The sequence below is a fragment of the Caretta caretta genome, chromosome 6 (assembly GCF_965140235.1).
Source record: "Caretta caretta isolate rCarCar2 chromosome 6, rCarCar1.hap1, whole genome shotgun sequence".
NCBI lineage: Eukaryota > Metazoa > Chordata > Testudines > Cheloniidae > Caretta > Caretta caretta.
Genome location: NC_134211.1, coordinates 55205141 through 55224882, shown reverse-complemented (window position 1 = coordinate 55224882; position 19742 = coordinate 55205141). Strand labels below are relative to the sequence as shown.

Below are 19742 nucleotides of genomic sequence, written 5' to 3'. Positions count from 1 at the left end.
GGGTGACTGGCATCATTTTGTCAGAAGGGCTGACAAAAGGAGATGGGCTGCTCCTCCAGACATCAAGAATGTCAGCAACTCACCAGATGGGCATTCCAGACAGAGAAAGGCAAGGGCATAAAGACATTTCATGGTTGGCTTTTGTATCTTTCATTGGCTGCATGCAGCTCTGGTTACTTAAGTTAAAATAACATTGCTGCCTTTACATTCTGTATATTGAGGTTAAATAACTGGTAGAATTGGCTGCTGGCTACTTCTTCCCACCCTTCCTCATTGTTAAGTGGCCTTTTTTTTCCTGTCATCCTCTCTGGAGAAATGCTGACCTTTTTTCCAGAGTGGATGCTGTGTGTCATTCATTCCCTGTATGATCACACCCACACCCATTGCCTTCCATTCTTGTGCCTCCAGCATTAGGGACAACACCCATATATGTTTCCAGGGGTGTGGGCCTTGCTCCCTCTATCACAAAACATTAGTATTTCCTAGAGTAAAGAAATCAGATCAGCAGAGTGTATTGCTAAAGGGAAAAGTATAAATATTTTGGGTCAGATCCTGAAGCCCTTCCTCCCCCAGGTAGGTTTAATTGGAACGACTCGAGTGCATATGGATTCTTCAGTAAGGAAAAATAGCAGCATTGGGTCCTTGTAAGAGGGGCATGGAATTTGCATCTAGCAAATATGTTTCCCATTTCCTCTTTCAATTTTAAAAATGTGTCCATTAAAAAATAACATCCTCAGAAGATATTTTCTCTGATTTCTACTTTCAATAAAGGTTTATACCCAAGCAGAAAACATTCAGAATTTCCCAGTAGTGACCCTGTGTCATTTTTCTGCCTACTTTAGCCTACCTAATTTAAAATATCATTATTCTAGTCTGTTTACTTACAGCTCACTTAAAGCAGGAGACAAAGGAACAATTCTTCCCCTCACCACACCCGTCTTTACTGGCTGCTTGACCAAGAGATTGGTGCAACTCTGAGTGCTTTGTCCTCTGAAAAGAGACCTGCCCAACATTAGCCACCTACTCCCAGTTATCAAGGAAAACTTTCAGTAACCATTTCAGTGTCTTCCTCTAGCTAACAAATGGGCTGGACTGGGAGGACCAAAAAAGTATAATGTTTGTCTCCCTTCTCCACTGCCCGCCTGCCAATCCTCCTGTTCTCCTGCTTGGGAATGGAGTGGGCTGCTTGCACATTGGAGATCATAATGCAACAATCTAGTGGTGATACAGCATACACAGGAAATCACACCTTGCCTCTAGCTGACCGCTTGACAAGGCCACTTGGTCTCCTGGGGTTGTTATCGAGTGATTTAATGCAAGGAGGCAAGACAGCTCTCCCCAAATGATCCCAGCACGTAGCACTGCTACTGTACATATGAAGATATGCACAACCATCACCACACCTGAAAATTCTGCCTGTGGTTAACTGGCCTGGGGATTGGAACCCTGATGGTTGGAGGCAACTCTGGCAGGGTGGGGCACTATCCGGTTACAATTTCAGGCTGGTTCTAGGATAAGGAAGATCATATTAAAAATAAAACTCATGTCATGCTAGTGCTGTGATTCATTTCTATATGTGCAAAAAGAATAATTAATAAAGCAGCTTCTATTGTCCTTCACAACCCATCAGAACAGTACCAATGAATTTGCTGTAAAATATATGACTGCAATTTCTGTGTTTTGATTTTTAAGTGGAAAAGCTTGATTTACACAGACAAGTTTTGTAGCTATCTACTATAAACTAGTCAGCTTTGACTACCTAGAATTAAAATAAGTTACTGAAATATACTCAACCTATTTTTTGTTTAGCCATCAATGCACCTGGGTGTATTTTTCTACAGGATACCATGTCACTTATACAGAAAACTGTCTACATTTAAATACTGTGCAACTTCCCTTCTCAGCTCCAAACAAAGTCCACACAACTCGCAGCGAGTCAGAATATATTTCCTTTCTGGGGTTTGTTTTTATTCACAAAAAGAAATCAAAGTGAAACAACACAAAATCCAGCCCAAGTCTTTTCCTCAGGCTTGGCTACTCCCAGGGTTCCTCTCTCAAGACTGCTCAGCCCATGCATTATGTCCTCTTCCATCTCCCTTATACTGGTGATTAATGAGCTATCTGCAAGAATATACTGTTTGCTAAAATTTCCCACCATTGCTACCACTGGTTCAGTTTAATCAAGGATCGTAATGGTATGACCCCTAGTATAGACAATGTATTGGTGACACCCTGTATTTTAAACACTGCATCATACAGCCCTGTCCGTCCACCCCCTGCCCCCAGTATTTCCACTGGTGAAACTGAACTGGTGGTAGCCACACTGGGAGTATTTTGGGGGGGAAAAAAAAGCCAAAAAAAAAAAAAGCCTAGTATTGACACCCTAAGTGAGTCAGCAGAACCCACTTAACATTCCCCAGCAGGGTCATTACCGACTAACAAGGTGAGGTTTTCATTTCTGTTGGAAAGGATAAAGACAAATATTTTCATTTGGGGAAAAAACAACAACCAGGAGTATGTCTAGAAGTTTTAAAGCCAAAAAGATTACTTTGTATACAAGTCCCGAAGAGTAAATATATATATTTTAAAATAAATATCTTGATTAAATAAGAGATTAGTAGCTTTTCAATAGCAATTTAAAGTTATCAAAAATTGCAAAAACAACAAAAAAGATTGTCTCCAATTGTACTATTACTACTACTAATAGTAAATTTAATTTCTGAGCATCCCATTTTGGAAGGCCTTTATTTACAAATCTGCATGCAGCATACCAGTTACCCAACTCTTGATTAGCATTGTATCCAAATGATTGTCAGTAGAATAATCTATTTAAAAGAGAATGAATTGGGACTGACCTATAGGTAATCTGTAAATGATTCAAATACTAATAAAAGTTCGGTGATGGGGGGGGGGCAAAAAGGGGGTCAGCCACTATTCCATGCAGTTTATTACTCACATAGCAGTTATTTAGCAGGTGGGGCTTGACGTATTTCCTGGTGTGTAAGTGGTAATGATACAGGAGGCTTAGAGGCCTTGTGCAGAAATTGCATTCATAGGCCCTTAGCCTCTATATAATTGTATTAAGCATGCTGACAGACACAACTTAACATGCCCTCACCCCATGATCCTTGCAATGTACTCCTTGGTCTTTTTACCAATCTTAAGTGTAGTGACAGTTTAATATTGGTTATGTCCTCTTTCAGGGGAGATGATATGCTGGCTTGGCAGGAGTATGTACTCAATGATCTAATAAGCCTTTTCTATCTCTAACTACTATGATCTGCTTGTCATTCCTATATTTAGATATGCAGAAATGTTTATTGCAAAACCAGAAATTAAGGGATATCAGGAAAGCAATGCTAGGCCTTATGTGGCCGAAAGACATGTTTGTCCCCAATCATTTAGAAAAGATAACCCCAAAGTTGTGATGAGACCGGTCCATAGCAGCACCTTTACAAACGATGACATTTTGTTGTGTTACAACAAATTGTATATTATATGGGTGATAACAATAGCCTTATGTGACATAAGAGGCCAAAATGGAATATCAGAAATGGCCTTCTAACAAAAAGCCTTCCTGCATCATCTTTATTGGGATTTAGAATTCAAAATATAGTCAATTAAAAGACACTTTCCTACAATTATTCATTTGAGAGTCTTTTACTTGTAACTCAAATATATTTTCTCCCCTTTTCTAAAACTGATATGTTAAAACAAAACAGGAGGCTTTTACTGTAAATGAAGGAAAATAAGGGTTTTTCCCCCCCCCCATGAATAAGTCTGACCAGTATGTTTCTACATCATGACTACAAATCTATACGTAAATGACGTGCCAACTCTCTCAGCATTAATCAAAAACCTACAAGCTTAAAACTAAAACACCTGCAGACTTTGGAACAAGCATTAACATATGGGTTGAAAAAGAATTTCACTAATGAATAAAGAAGCTAAGATAGTTGTTTAATATTGTATGAAATTTTATGAAAAGATCCCTATCCCGATACTAGATGAGTTTTTTCTTACTCAAAATGGTAGACTTTCTACAAATCAATTTGACGGTAGTTTAGGAAAACATTATAACAGAAATTTTAGCCTTTTTAAATTATTGTCTTAAATTCTTTCCATGAACCTAAACTTTCCTCCTCTATTATGAACATGCCCATTGCCCTGTGCCAGCTCATTGTAAATTACCTTTGCACTCACGTTAAGGCCCCATTTCAGGGCTGGGGTGGTGACAGTATAAATGAGAATGAGACTATTATATTTTGGAACTATACTCCTGTAAAGCAATAATGTAAGCAGGCCTGCTATGAGGTCAAGACTTGCTCGATTTATTGTGTGAAGTCCCACTTGCAGAAGACAAGCTAGAGTTTAGACCATGGTCATAGTGGACGTAACAGGTTTAAAAGTTACCCGTAAAATTAAGTAAAAATTATATATTATGTATATGTTCCAATTTGTTTTTTATATAAAGGAAATACAGAAAATTATTCAAAAGGGGGATTTACCAGTTAATGGAAAAGTTGATTTAATTTTGATTTTTAAAAAGGGAAAATTGACATGAAGTTGAAATCCAGCTCTATTTTTATCTGCTTCTTCTTTCCTTTTGTACTGTTTTTATTCAGGACTGCCTAGCCAGGCCTCTAGCACTCCATCTTGTCATAGCCATTGAGAGGAGGTCATTAGAAACACACACAATTCGCTGTAACACAACCGAGCAGGGCTGCACGCAAGAATCGGTTCTGGGTTTAGATCAGCCCGACGAGGAGGAGAGCTCAGGGAGGAATAATGGGGATTGGAGCTCCTTTTAAAGCTTTGAACAGCTCTAACTTCGCGGGGCACTGAGAGGCGTTTGGACGTGGTATGGGCTGTTAATAAAGACGCTGAGGGCACGTTCAAGCAAAGGCCCTGGGCTAGTTTTCATTCGGAGGAGGGGGCTGAACACGGGCAGGGAATTCTCTTTTCTTCTATAGGAGAAGCACTCCGGACTGAATTAAGAGGCAAGCTCCCTAAAAGTCACTGGGAGTAACTTACTTTGGAAGCTTGGCCCCATAACTCCCCCCCCACACACACACACACACTTGGTTTTTAATAACGGCCCTGCTGATTAACAGCAAACTGGCTGCAAGCCGAGCTATCCTACATCTCCTGCCACCTGTTACTGCCACAGAAAACCGCGAGCACTAATACTGGATGTAGGAGATGAGGCTGGTGTAACGCCCTGGACTCCCATGTGGTGACACCAGGGATGCATCTGTCCAATGGATCTAGAATAATGGGATTGTGTAGTTTACGTGACCTTTAGTGACAACTGGGATCGTGCCGGTAGCTTCTGTTGTGTGTTTCTCACCTGGTCTTACAGGCTCTGGAGTCTTCCTCTTGTTCCATCGACTAGAATCCGGAACCTCCGAGTAGCCTTTAGCAGATGGTCGTCTAAGCCAGCCTGAAAGAGAGACACAGACACCCGTTACACGTATGTGCTGCACATCGCCCAGAGGTGCTAAAGAAGAGAGCTGCAAGAACAGAGGATTTTTTAAAAAACTTGTGTCTATGCAGTAAGAAGCAGCGGGGTAGTTCTCATCTCCCTGCACTGGGTTCAACAGGACACTGAGGCCCGAAACTTACCCAAAGACCATGTCACCCAGGAGGGAAGGTTGCTGGATCGACAGCACGTTAAGTGAATGCAGAGCACGTTAGCTAAACATTTGGGGGAAAGGCGAGGGAGAGGCGCAGACATCCCCTCCCACCCCCTGGAGCTTTGAACTTCACTTTCTGAGAGGAATTGTGCGCATCCTCTTGACTCACCTTCGCTTTTGCGGAGACACCCAGGCTGTGTTAGCGAGAGTTGGGCTCTGATCAGTCAGACATTTAAAAGTAGCCATGAAATGTAGGAGGGAAACATTTTTGCTGCCTAGGGGCAGATCTGAATCTGCCCAGACTCGCCTTTAACACTCATATTCATTCAAAAAATCAAATCAAACAAACCCTTCAGTGCAAAACAGTTAGCAGTAAAGGTGAGGAAAGCCCCCCGCCCCTTGACCCTCTCCCTTGCTAAAGCAACTGCACCTCGTAACTTCAGGGAGTTTAAAACCAGCATTAGCCTGAGCTGGCGGGCGGGTTTGGCTGTTGCTTTTCATAAAGAAATGAAATAGACAAGACTGTTTGGTGTCAGAGTGAGGCCCTTAGTGGAGTCAAGGGAATGTTGTGAATTGGGTATCCGTCTGGAAGAGGCGGAGGGAACCATCAATAACTATAACCCTTTTAAAGAAGCTGCAAATTAATCCGCTAGGAGAATCTAATCGATCCAAAAGGTGCCTCTTTCCGCGGCTGTTTTTCTGGTTGATCAGGTTTAGGAATGGGGTATTTGCCATGTTTCTTAAGGTGCAGCCCCCAAGCCCTTGCGTGGAGGCTGCTGCTGCTGTTTAAATGATCAGGGCTGATGCAAGTTTCCAACTTTCCACCAATTAAAGGAAGTCTTCCAAAAGATAAAATGAAGAGAAACAAATGCCTCGCTTTTCTTTTTCACTGCCCCCTATGTTGGAGAGCAAAGCTTGGGAGTAGCCCCCTGATGTAGCTGAAAGGAGAAGTCCCCGTTCACACTCCTGCAGCAGCAGTCCCCAGAATGGTAGCAACAGTTGGCTGGCAATGTAAAGAGATGTGAATCTAAACCACGGTGGCTCGGATTTACATTCGCTTCTGATCTGCCCCAAAATCACCTTTGGTTTAAATTCCCTTGGGCCAGGCTAAGTAGGAAATGGTGAAGATGTTTCCATAGCCTGATCTTTGCTGATCCGTCTCATCACTCCTTTTTTTTTTTTTTTTAAGTTCCCTCTAAAACCTTGTCTCCCTTTAAAAGATGCTCACATGCATGAAGCCCTGGACAGAGGTTTGCTGGCGATTGGAAAGGACAAACACTATTTTTCCAAAGGGGAGAGAGCAAACAGTTGGGAATATGCAAGTCTGTTTGAGAGATATTGTGACCCTTCCACCTTTGTTCTCACCAAGCCAGTTACGTGTCCTGGCTAAGGTAGGGGTGCGGGGAAACAGCAAGGTGCTTTTGCTTTCGCCTTGTTTCCCTGCTTATCCCTTAGCCAGCCTTTCACTCTCTTATAAAGTACAACCAGGGCTTCAAAATATCTTTTATCTCTGGAGAAATATTAACTCTTTGCCTCGGTTGTGCTCCTCGCCCTATGGGTCTTCAATGCAGACTTTTTTCAAATACAAAGCCAGCCCTTCCCGAGCCGGATCCCCCTCTGTGAAGAGTAGAGGGGTGCAGGGAGGGGAACCCTGGTGGTTTTTAACAGTTCCGATCTTAGATAATAATCCCTTTTAAAAAAAATTGCAGACGTTTGAACCACAGGCCCCTGTCTTGCGTCAGCCGGGCACTCCACTGCCAACTTGCTGCTCAGCTCCTGTCTATTTCCCCGGGCTGATCTTCACGGGTATACTTTTTTAAATCGCTTTTCTTTTGGGGGTCAGCAATTAGGGAGGGGGGGGTTGATTTGTGGCCCACGAAATCCGCCCCTGGTAATTACTGCAAAGAGAAGGAATGCAGCCTTCCTAACTCCTGTATAGATGCTCTCACTGCTGTGTGCTTGGAACAAGGCAGTTTCAGAGCCAGAGAGCTGATGCTGCTTTGCTCGCCTGCAATCACCTCGCCCAAAAGCATCGCCTCGGCTGGGTTTCCCCCCGGATTCCGCCTTTTTTACCCCTTTCGGGGCCACTTTGTGTTGGGGAAAGGATGATTTGGGGAATCAACGGGCTGCAAGTTGCCTAAAATCAGGGTGGAAGTGTGCAGGGAGGCGCTTTTGGCAAGCGCTTCCATGGTGCATCTCCTGGTAACTGGGGTCTCCCCCAAACCGCGGCTGATTCGTGCGCCTCCCTCTCCTCCTCCCTCCCTTTTTTATGGGGTGATCCCAGAAAATCCCACCCTCCCCACCTCGAAATAAACCCAATCTCCCGGCTAAAGAGACAGTTTAATGAACCGCTTCAGGTTTTTTTTAATTAAATCATTTCGATCCACTGAAAATCCCCTTTTTAAAAAATCCTTGGGGGTGGGGGGAGGAGGGGCTGAGAACTTCTGGGAAGTTTTATTTTTTTTATTTTTTTTTACGAAAAAATAATTAAATACAATCCACAATAAAAGGACCCGAATAAACGTGTGATCCGCCCCGTTAGGCAAAAGTCGATTACAAAGTTAGGCTGGAAGACGAGGGTGAATAACTGAATGTCTCGGTGACCAAGCGGGGTGGGGAAGGGGAGAGGGTGTTTATTTCTTTCCACATATACACACAGGACAGAAGGATTGGGGCCGGATTGAGGAGGGAGGGGGAAGGTAAAGAAGCCAAGAGAGTCTAGATAAGTCCAATGCTCGGCGATCGCAGCTGCTGCTCCTTCGGCGAATGCGCCCTCCGCGAATGCTTTTTGGGGTAAGGGCTTCCCGGCTAGGTAGTTATATACAGCAAGCCCAGACCGCAAAAAGATTCGCGAAGGACAAAGTCTCCTGCGGCTTCCTACATCCATCCATCCGGCTGCCACCAAAATATCCACACGACCCAAAGGCGATCGGCTGATTATTTCCCAGACACACCAGGATCCCTCCCCACCCCCTCCATCCCGACCAAGTCCCTCTCCAAACCCAAGGCGATGTACCCAACTCAGGAGAGGAAGCGGTGGGGGAGGAGGGGGGGTTCCCCTAGCCCATCCCCATCACAGTGGGCCCCCTCTTGTCCTCCTCTTTCCCCCTCCCCGCCAAGGAGCTGGGAGCCCAGGCTTGCAGGATCTGGGGGCTTTGTGAGCAAGGTAGAGTTCGGAATGTCCCCCCATCTCTCTGCTCCCGAGCAGAGGGTCTAGCGCTGTGCACAGGCGCTGCGTAAAGAGAAAACTCTCCCCCTGAGCACTAAATAAATAGAGACCAGGCAGACAGCTCATTGGTGCGGACTAAAATCGTCACCCACCAATCAGGAGACGCCTCACATTTCCTTTTTTTCGAGAGGGGGAGCGGTGGGGGGGGGGGGGAGAGAAACATTTCCATTTCTAATTATTCAACAAATCCTAGACAAGAGCACGTTCAGTAGTGTTGCCATGCAATCCCAGAACAAAAGAGACACAATTAAATTATAATAAATCAAATCAAGAGAGGACCTGGATTATGCATATATCCAAACAGCAATTAATTCCAGGTATATTTAAGACAATGAGATGCCCAAAGTCTAATAACAATGAAGGAAGCTAAAGTAATCTAAAACTAGCCAGGGCATTTGTCAGCAAATTATGCTGATGCTGCCACCCATCAATGGCCAATGTATGCCACCAATATCAATTCATCAGTCGACTGAGCACCCAAGATATGAGGGGTGGGGGGAGAGGGAGGGAAGAGAGACGAAACTGCCTACTTTCCACTTATTACCAACTATTAATACCATCGTGACTTCTAAGCTTCAACTCAGCCCAAGCAACCCCCTTTTCAGTTAATAAAAGTTCCATGAATGTGTCATAGAACTACTCCAGAGATCTTCTGAACAAAGCCTGCTGGAAATTAGGAGCCTCCCTAGTGCCGATCAGCAGCAGTATAAAGGCAAATTAGTGTCCACTTTCCCCCCAGGCATCAACCGGGTTCCTAGTCAAGTTGAAGATATCGTACAGAAGATCGACTAGGACTCGCAGAACTAACAATAACTCAAGAACTTGAAAGTTAATCTCTTGTCTGCTCGCACACTGAAAATACTGTCCCTGATCAATATACACTCTCCAAAATGAGGTGCAGAGAGGCAAAGTTCCTGCCTTATCAGCTTATAATGGCACACTAAACTCACACCGGGAATATCACCACAACCACAACACACACTTCTAGATCCAAACCACCTACGCGCCCCTGCATCTTCCCTCAAAAGTATTGCTAGCCTCACTGCGGACTGCTCTGAACAACACCAGCTTGCTTTAGAAACTCCAAGCGAAACAACCGAACGTCCGGGCTGACTGCAGAGTTGGGGATTCTGATCACAATATTAAAAAGTTTTAAACCCCCATCACTTACCTTTGTGGGTGCATCAGTGCCCGGTCCTATGAGCATGTTGGAGGGTGCAGCCATCACCAAATATTTTTAGGAAGCCCAAAGCAAAGCATTCCTTCCTCCAGGTATGTATATAAGTTACTGTACTGTGTGGGAGGGTCACGATCTTGCTAAGTGCAGAAGATTCCTCAAGATTAACCCCTCCACTCCCTTCCCCTTCTGCAACTTGGTGTGTGTGTGTGTGTGTATATATGTGTGTGTGTATACACATACACATATATATAAATACACACACGTACATATATAAATAAACACACACACACATATATATATACACACACACATACATACAGGCACACACGCACGGATGGGAGAGCAAAGAGAAAGCGAGATCCGAGGAGTCCAGCTGCCCCCCTGACGCCGTTTTGATTGGATGGTCTTTTCATGTAGAGGGGACGTCTCAAGTCGAAGTCACGATTTCTGCTCAGTTTGGAACCATCTGTGACTGGAGCCATGACGCAGCCAGCGCACATTACTCACTTTTACAGTCACGACTTGGAAATCCGTGCAGTTTCCAACCAAAATTACACCGCCACCATTGAATTATTTAATAGGATCCAGTTAAGGGTAATCTTATGCATTGTGCCAAGAGATGCAATGATCTAGGAGGGGAGGGTCGGGGAAGGGAGGGAGCGGGAGAAAGGAGGGCAGCATTTCTGGTTGCTAATGACTGTTTTATAGAGCTATATTAAGAGTTACAGTAATTGGCTACACGTGTTGTAAGTGGATTTTTTTTTAAATGATCAGTTTGTAAATACGACCACGCAGGCTCGGGAAAGGGACGATTTCTACATTAAGGACATTAGTGGGTGGCATTCTACTGTGCTAGGAATACATAGGCTTGTGTTTTATTAATTGCAAGAAACGATGCCTTGTTATATATATAAAGTTACTGCCTGCAATGTTAGCCAAGATGTGCTTTTGCCAAACAAACAAATAAATATGTCCTATGCTATACCGATGTTCATGTCTGCATCATGTCATTGTCTGCAGGATCCGCAACTGTCGCTGGGCTTGGAGTGGTAGGTGCACCATTTTATAAGCTTGCTTTTTGTCTCGCTGAGCTAGCTAGATGTACTTACTGAAATCTGCTTTGTTATTGTCGGGCTTTAATATTTCTACTCCTTGCAGGTATAGAAATAAGTCTGCGGCTAAAAGACCCCCCACCCCCACCCCCATCAGGTCGGGAATTAATTTCCTCTTCCTTCTCATGTTAAGGAGAATGGGTTGATGCATGTGAATGTTGTACAGTGTCAATGTGTGATTTAATGCAACCTGCTGACATGTTTTTGCTAACTGAAATGCCTATAAACCTGCATGCTCCTAGCCTAGCAAGAATATCCCTGGTTCCAAAAGGGGATGATTGGTGTTTGTAGCATTGAAGTAACCCTGCATCTATTTCGTACACACAACAATCGCCCCACTACTTCGCCTCTAATTCAGTCATTCCACCAATTCCTCTGGTGAGGTTATGACTAAGGACGCGAAGGAAAGGCAATAACAACACACACACACACGACCTGTAGAAGGTGTGAGCACTTAGAGGGGGGAAAATGAGGTGGGAGGAGAAGGGGTGAGTCCAAATAAAGCAACCTATAGCCTCTTATTTTGCTAAGCACCATCATCAGGTACAGACTGTTTCAAACACACAGGCGGGAAGGGCAGGCGATTCCGAGCAGAGTCAGCAGCAGAGTTTACGCACGGATGGGGAAACCTGAATGGGAGGGAAGCGCCCAGCCACTCTTAGCTTAGAATAAGCAGGGATCTCAGCATCCTCCGGGGTCCTTCAGAGAGTGCAGCAGAGATTACAACATCCTTTGAAAGCCATTAAACCTACAGACAGCGGCTAGATCGAACGAATAAAGAAAGTGAACTCCTCCAGCGCAAGCTAAGCAGCCGGTGCAGCGATTTCAGCACCTCAGCTAGTGGACAGCTCCCAGACAGCCTGCGCTTCGGTAGTTTCCCCTGGTCGAGCTGCAAGGGATAAGGGGACTGTAGTGTCAGCATATGACAGGCTCTCTGTAAGCAATCTATAGAGAGTTCCCCTCTCAGTCTGCGGAGCGAGTTTTGCCATTACAGTGTGTCTAGCCACCCATTGGAAAAATAAAAAGAGAGAGTGGATAGGTACAGAGAGAATGAAGGACTCAATAGCGCCGACAGAGAGAGAGAGAGAGAGTTGCAGCTCGCTATTGATTCAGAGATTTACCGACAGGGTGATTCCCCTTTCTGTAAGAATTCCCTGTCTCTGGGTTCCGTGCATGCACCAAATTTATTATGCAAACGAGTATCTCCCCCTCGGTTTAACAGAAACAATAAAATAATAAAACCAAGCATGCATAAAATAAAGTCACTCTCTGCAGCATGCACAGGAAATATCACTACTTACCCAAACAGGAACTCCTTGCTTGGGGGAGGGGGGCGGGAGAGGGACAGGACGAGAATGGGGGGTGAGGAGAGAGAGAGAGAGAAAGAGAGAGAGAGGAAAAATCCAACAATTAATTTCCAGACAGGAGTTGGAAAAAAAATACTGCGGTGATGTCCAGGTTTTCTTCCACCAGCGCTCTCTTTTTATACAAGTGCAACCCTCTGTCTATTTCTGGAACGCGATCAAAACCCTGATGCTATTTTTAGCAGGTACTGGGGAAAAAAATCCACACACAAAGCCATTTCGCTGGAACGTTACATCCAAAACATTAAATGTGCATTACGTTCCCACCAACCCCCCCCCCCCTCCAAAATCACCCCCCGCTTCTTTCTGCACCATCATCCACGGTTGCTTTAGGTGCATCATGGCAGAGAATTAAAAACAAAACAAAACAAAAAACAAAAAAACGACCGCCTTCCATGCTGTCCTATTACACAAAACCCCAATCCACAGTTGTATTGAGCCTGTCTCTCTCTGTGTCTCTCTGCCTGTTGCCTTGTAAGCATTATTGTGTCTGTCTACTTGCAGGGTCTTTATGAAGTGGGCTTTAAAACCAACCAACCACCAAAACACAACCACCACCATGCACCACTTTAACATTATGCACCAACGTGGGGTTCTGGCAGGGAAGCTTGTTTTGCCGAGAGAGACAGAGCGATGGTTGCATACACTGGATGCACAAAGAAAGGGTTTTCTTTAATTCTCTCCACCCCACTCACTGCTTTAAAAAAACACACACACAAATTCCTTTGTTTGGAGAATAAAGAAGCTTTCTGTCTATATATAGCTATACATGAAATCTGGTTTGTGTGTGCGCGTTCTAATCATTCACTACGAGGGGGGGATTGGGAAAAAATAGAATCATTAGGGCTTGCAGGCTACAAGGAGCCAGCCTGAGACTCCTTTGCAAGGCTGCGTCAGTTATCAGCTATTGACGTCACGTTCAGATTCTCCTCTTCAGAGGCTCTAGTTCATCATAAAAGATGTCTGTGCTCGGAGCTTTGTGCTTGCAGAAAAGCACTTCAATTCGAGGGAAAGAGTTAATTAGCAAGCCCCATATTTTGTGTTATGCAGCTTTCCACACAGTTGCACAAAAATCCTATGGGGTGTGCGTGTATTTATGAGAGAGGGGGGGGGGGAAATATGTCCTGAGGGTATGGATATATTTTAAACACACACACACACGCAGAAAAACACAGAGAGCGAGAGAAAACTGCATAGACAGACCATGCAGGGGCATCTCCCCACCCCATGTTTGGCAACTGTAGCAAACAGAAACAGGAATAAAATCTGAGATTTTGTATTTCTCAGGCAAACAGCACAGGGGTTGCTGAATATATTTTAACACCCCCTCTCCTGCACACACTCGCACCCTCCCGCAGCTTTCTGGACAAAAACCATCAACATTCAGCAACATCTAGTCCCCCCACCACCTTACGCTCGTGTTTGGCTATTGTAGCAAAAGACAGATATTGATAAAACTAGGATTAATTCTGTATATTTGTCAGGCAAACAACCCCGTCTCCAAGAGTGACGCAAATAACAGATTCTATGGCTCTGGCTTTCTATATTCTGCACCCACGCACTCTGCTTGGTCTCCCACGGAATCAGCTACAGAGAGCAATGATCCAGATTATACAGAGAGAGGGGGTGGGGGAGAGAATAACAAATGAAATTGCAATTAAAAATCATAATGCTGCTATACGCAAATGGCTAAATCTGATGTTATACAGTGGCACACACACCCCCACCGCCCCCAAATTAACAATAATAATAATTTTAAAAAAACATACACCATGCACGAAGCAGCGACCAAACAAAAGGAATTGTCTTGTTGACAAATGCAGAGTTTATTTGGCAAAGAAAGGTCCTTCACACTCGCCATCCTGCCCATCTCCAAACCAGAAAATATGCCCCCCCAAACTATATTACAAGCATTAGGAGGGAAAAAGAATTAATATATTTGGCTTCCCGGTAGATGGGGGGTAGGGAGCCAACCCAAAGTCATTGTATGTTTTCGAGTAAGGTAATCAGGACCTTTCAAGGTGAGTTCGCTTGCTCTTGAGTTGTGAGACAAAAGGACACAGCTACTTCTTAAAATATCCACAAAAGGCGAGCGCAATAGGTCGATGCTATTTTTAAACAGATCTCTTGTTGTTGGAAGATGGCACAAGGCATGTAGCTAAAAATTAAAATCGTGACTGGTAGACTCGAAAAAAAAAACACACACACACACCCAAGGAAAAGAAAAGGTTTATTGATGGGGTGGAAATAGTCTCTCTCAAGAGTGCATATTTTACCTCCTCCCCTCCCAATCCCCACCAACCAACCCACTTCACACCTTGACTGAATGAAAAACAAAATGCAAGGAGAATCAAGAAGGTAGTAAGTTATTTACTGTCTAATCTGTATAGCACATTCTTTATTTATTAACTCAGTTAATTATTATCAACTTCTTTCGCAATGAATTTCCTAATGTCAATACACTGCGATCAATGAAGTAACGCTGCTTCTCTCTCTCTCTCTCTCTCTCTCTCTCTCTCTCTCTTTTGTAGCCAGACAATAACATGGCCAACTACTGCTAGTGATACAGCAACATTGGGAAAAATCACAGCTATTACAGATCACATCATAGGCGTCGCCAGGCGCAGGGAGAGATTTGGCTTTTTAAAAGAGCCGACGAGCCCTCTTTGTTATTAGGCAGCTGCCAGAAAGCACGATCAGAGGCGTTGCCATCAGCACGTCCCCGCACGCCCCAACCCAGGACTTGCCTCTCTCGGCTATAGAGAGCTGCTACATTACAACCCTCGCACAGAACTCCAGCCCTGGCCATTATTTTTAGCAAGTGCGCATGGAGGCATGACCTTTGCTGCAGGACTGAGTCTTGCAGGCAGGAGGACACTGGTACTTGGACTGAAGACAGCTCCTGTCACATGAGGGCCTCAGATGGGGACACCCATGCAGCTGTAAAACATGCCATCTTCAAGGAGTTTCAAGGAAGAGCAGCTTGGATGAACAGACATGGTAGGCTAAGCATGTGTTTCAGGAAGCACAGGCATCCACCGGAGCCTTGCCTGGCTCCCGGATGCCAGAGGGGAGTTTGCCAGCGTCTAACATGAATGGGGTGGTGATTACATGCGCCCCAGTCTCCCTCCCGACTTTGTATGCTTAAAGTTCCTCCTCCTAGTCCTGTGAGGATGGAGGAGAATGCAATGGAAGGGCTCATTGTCTTGAGCTTGTTTCCGGTGGTATGAGAAGACACAGGCGCAGCTGTGAAGCTAGGATTAACCTGGTGATAAAGTATGAATAGTGAACCATTCCCTTGCTGGATCGCAAACCCTCCATAACAGTAGAGGGGCCTCCTTCAGTCTCTACCTCTTCCCCTTCTTCTGACTGATTTTTTTTAAAACTAACCCATTGCATTCCAAGAACTAACTTGTTGCTCTTCCACAGGATATGAAACATCTTCTGAATAAACCAGGAGGGCGCTCGCCTTTTCCAACAAGAACCAAACCTCTCCCACAAGAACAATCCCTGTTAGCAGGAGTGAGTAATTTCCACCTCAGCAGGACAGCTGTTTCTCTACCTTCTCTAGCTGCTGCTAGAACCCAACTCAAGGCTGGGCTAAAATGAAATACAATGCCCAGGGAATCACTCGTTTTAAATAAATCAAACAACAACAACGGAACCAATCCAAAGGAAAGGCAAGAATCTTTAGCAGGTGATGCTGTACCTTGCAAACAACAGTTCCCACTTCTTCTGATAAATGTTAAATGGAGAATTTATCTTCCATCTTCATATTTTATAGTCATCAGCAATCTCTTGGTTCCCAGAGAATTAGGCCTCCCTAACAACTGAGGCATAATTAAATCAATGGATTCTGTATTCTTCTCTCGAACTGGAAGGGAAACTTCACTGTTACCAGAAGGAACAGTGCGTATAGATACATTGCACTCTGCATAGAACAGGTGCTGAACTATGGCATGGTGTTCTTTGATGAGTACTACCTGTGATGCAGACCATTCTGACTCTTGAAACCTTCCAGGGCTCTCTGCGCTCCAAAGACAGTGGCATCGGTACAACAAACATCAGTTATCAACACATACAGTTTACAGTTCAAAAGACACCTTTGGCCTGCTAAACACAAACTAATTCAGTTACCCTGAGCAGGGGGCAGACTAGCACGTGCAGCCTGCCTTTGAGACATTCATGAGTAGGGGCATTCTTTTTGAAAGGGATGGAGAAATCCCATCTTTCCTTTTGATCCTTCAACCTCAAGGCCACATCATGAAATAAGGATCCTTCTGGTTGGGTGGTAGTCTTCAGCTGAGCCGGTCTTATCAAGACCAGAATCAGTTAGAGGAACTACTGCAGAATGATGGGGAAAGTGCCCTCATGTTCTCCTTTCATCTCACTCCTTGCTAGTTTGAGTGCTACTTTCTCAATGCCCCCAGCCCTGCCAGGGATCACATCCCAGTCATGAATATAATTTACAGAATTCTCCTAAACCATGGTGACACCCACCAGTATTTTGATTTCATTCTCCAGTTGACAAACAGCGGATTGACTCTTGCTACTTTACAAACATAAAGGGAGTACAGAGTGACCAGAAGTAAAGAGGGTAGCACCATGATGATAAGGTCTAGGACTTTCTTTGTTTACCTGGGATCAGATTATCCAGAGCACACCATGCAGTGGTCCCCATTAAGAACGGAGCTGTTTCTATGTAATTAATCACTGATACACATTTCTTTAAAAATAAAGAACAATAAAACAAAACACTAGTTATCTCTGATGAGACAATATAGGAATCAGAAAATCCAGAGGATAGAGCAATAGAATTCAAACGGATTTGGATAAATTAGGGGTACACATGAAGTAGTGGGCTAGGAGCTGTTCAGTGTGGCAAAGTTTAAAGTTAATGAAAGGCCCTAATGGAGAAATGATGTTAACTGGTGGTTAGAGCAGGGGACTGGGAGTCTTGATTCCTGGGTTCTAGTCCCAGATTTGCTGCAGGACCAAGGCTGGTCTGAAATTTTTCATCTAAATTATAATGTTTTTCCACGAACATTTTCAATGTTCCCCCAGCTCTGTGTGTCACCCTGAGCAAGGCACTTTTCCTCTCCGTTCCTCTGTTTATCCAACTATAAAATGGGTCTGACACTTACCTACCTTACCAGGCTGTTCAGTAGGCATTTTAAAACATTGAGACTGTGTATTAAAGGCATTATATAAAGGACAAAGCAATATTATAAATAATCAGAAAGACCATAATTTAAGAAGCATATAAATTACATTCCCTCCAACAATGAGGTGTGTGTGTTACATTAAAATTCATGTGCCAGAAGGACAAACGCTGCTAGTGATTAATAGATGTGGCTTCCATTTATAGACTTTTTAGAGAATCTGAACATACAGGCCATCAAACCAACAAAATGGGCCACTTGGTGTATTACTGTCATCTCATACGCATTACATTAATAGCTGTATGTTACATGCTATCTATAACCAACTTGAACCCCAGCAGATTGAAACACCTGGTATAGTTGCAGTTTTCTTTACTTGGATTTTTTATGTGTATTTGTTCTGTTTATATTAAAAAGTAATTTACAAGGAGGTAACACTGGAACAGGATCTTGCTCACTGGATACAAAGTCAGGCCCTAGAAAAAGTAGCTGGGGGTACTAGGATTAAAAGATGAAAACCATCAGCATAATTAGATCAAGAAAAAAGAAAGCACAAAGGTTTAAATATGTCAGCATGGTATATTTATATATATATATAAAAAATCACATGACTCCTTGATGTGAAATTCACACTGATGGGGAAAAAAATTAGATTAGGTGCAGTACTATATTTCAGACACCTGGGATACCGTTGCTGGTGAATCCATTGTTGAATTGGATTGGGCTTTCTGTTAAAATTTGACATCACTAAATAATGACCTGGAACTTTTCACGAACAAGACCCATTACCTTTAGCATAGTGTGTACTCATGCTTGGTAACCATCTTACAGGATGGATGGATCAATGAGAAGAAAAACATGCAACAATAATTTGGGGAACTTTGGGAAGCTTCTTGTGGTAGAAAAAAGGAGAAGAGGCGGTTATGAAGAGATGCTAAAAAGCTGCATGAAGCTTTAACTACTTCAAAACCAAGCATCCCAGGCAGTGCTAGAGGTCAGGGTAGGGAGATGAGTGACATTTAAGCAACACAAGGCAGAATTTCTTTACTGAGATGGTAGTTAGAACATGGAGCCAAATAACTCAATCAGCAGCAGAAATCAAATCATCTTGAGGAGGAAGATGGTTGGATACCCTGTGAAAAGGAGTAAGATGTAGAGTGCATTTAGCAATAAGTTAGACATGATGAGGTGAAGGGTGTGTTGAGGTAACTAGGGTTACAATGACGAGATTTGTTCAATCACTCTTCTCCTCTTGGCCTTCGATGTTCACTGTTCCTGTCTAATTGTTGTATCCTAATTTCCAATGCAATTTATTTTGGCAATCAAAAATTACAACACATTGGAACAGCAGAGTTGCTACTGAACCAGAGAAGTTGGTGTTGCATTTGAATCTGGGTTACTTTAGCTGTCATTTTGCCACTAACCTGCAGAGGGAATGCCCAGTTCCTAGGTTACACAAGTCAATGTTTCTGGCATTGCCGCCCACCCAGAAGTCATACTTTTGGAAATGTGGATTCACTGGTACAGAAAAATAACATCAGAAGTAGTGGATTCCAGCAGTACAAATGAGAATTGGAGGATCATTGGACCAGCATATACAGACCACAAGTGACTTTTTTCTCTGTTGCCAATAGTTAATATCTATTTGTTAAGGACTAACAGCATGGTCAGCCCTGTACATGACATAAAGATCAGGCAGTCTCTGCCTCACCATTTACAAGCAAAACCAATGGGTCTTAGATTATGGTTGGTGAACCACCAGTGTCTACAGAATATTTACTGGACTCCAACAGAGGGCTAACTGGTCACATGGTACTGGCTCTCATTTTTTCCAAGGTGCTAAATCACATTAAAAAGAAGCTAAAAACAAAATACTTTCCCACCTATTCCTTTTCCACATAAACAAAGGCTGTATTTAATACAGTGATATTATTTCATATGAATGGAAAGGAGGTAGTGTGTGTGAGACTGGAAATGGGAGTAGAAGTGTCCACAAGATTCTCTCTGCATTAAGATGTAGCCTGGTCCGCTCTACAAAAAACTTTAAGAGCTCCTAGAC

General features: G+C 43.6%; 1 protein-coding gene and 1 long non-coding RNA gene across 5 annotated transcripts in view; one reads left to right on the top strand and one right to left on the bottom strand.

The window, feature by feature from the left end:
- HSD17B12 (hydroxysteroid 17-beta dehydrogenase 12) overlaps positions 1–19742 on the bottom strand; it is a 252898-nt gene that overhangs the window by 226875 nt on the left and 6281 nt on the right. The window contains exons 2-3 of one of the 3 annotated variants that reach the window (XM_048852365.2): positions 12459–12476; positions 5351–5443 (exon numbers count right to left, since the gene is read on the bottom strand). The gene's annotated coding sequence lies outside the window, so the exon portion shown is untranslated. Of the gene's footprint in view, positions 1–5350; positions 5444–10036; positions 10215–12458; positions 12477–19742 lie in introns of those variants that run through there. The other 2 variants (XM_048852366.2, XM_048852367.2) reach the window with 2 other exon arrangements.
- Positions 10345–17276, top strand: LOC125637646 (uncharacterized). 2 transcript variants are annotated; one of them, XR_007357022.2, is made up of 4 exons: positions 10358–10639; positions 11066–11094; positions 15053–15521; positions 15951–17276. It is a non-coding gene; the product is annotated as an uncharacterized LOC125637646 (long non-coding RNA). The 2 variants fall into 2 exon arrangements; XR_007357021.2 differs by having other exon boundaries at positions 10345–10639; positions 15053–17276.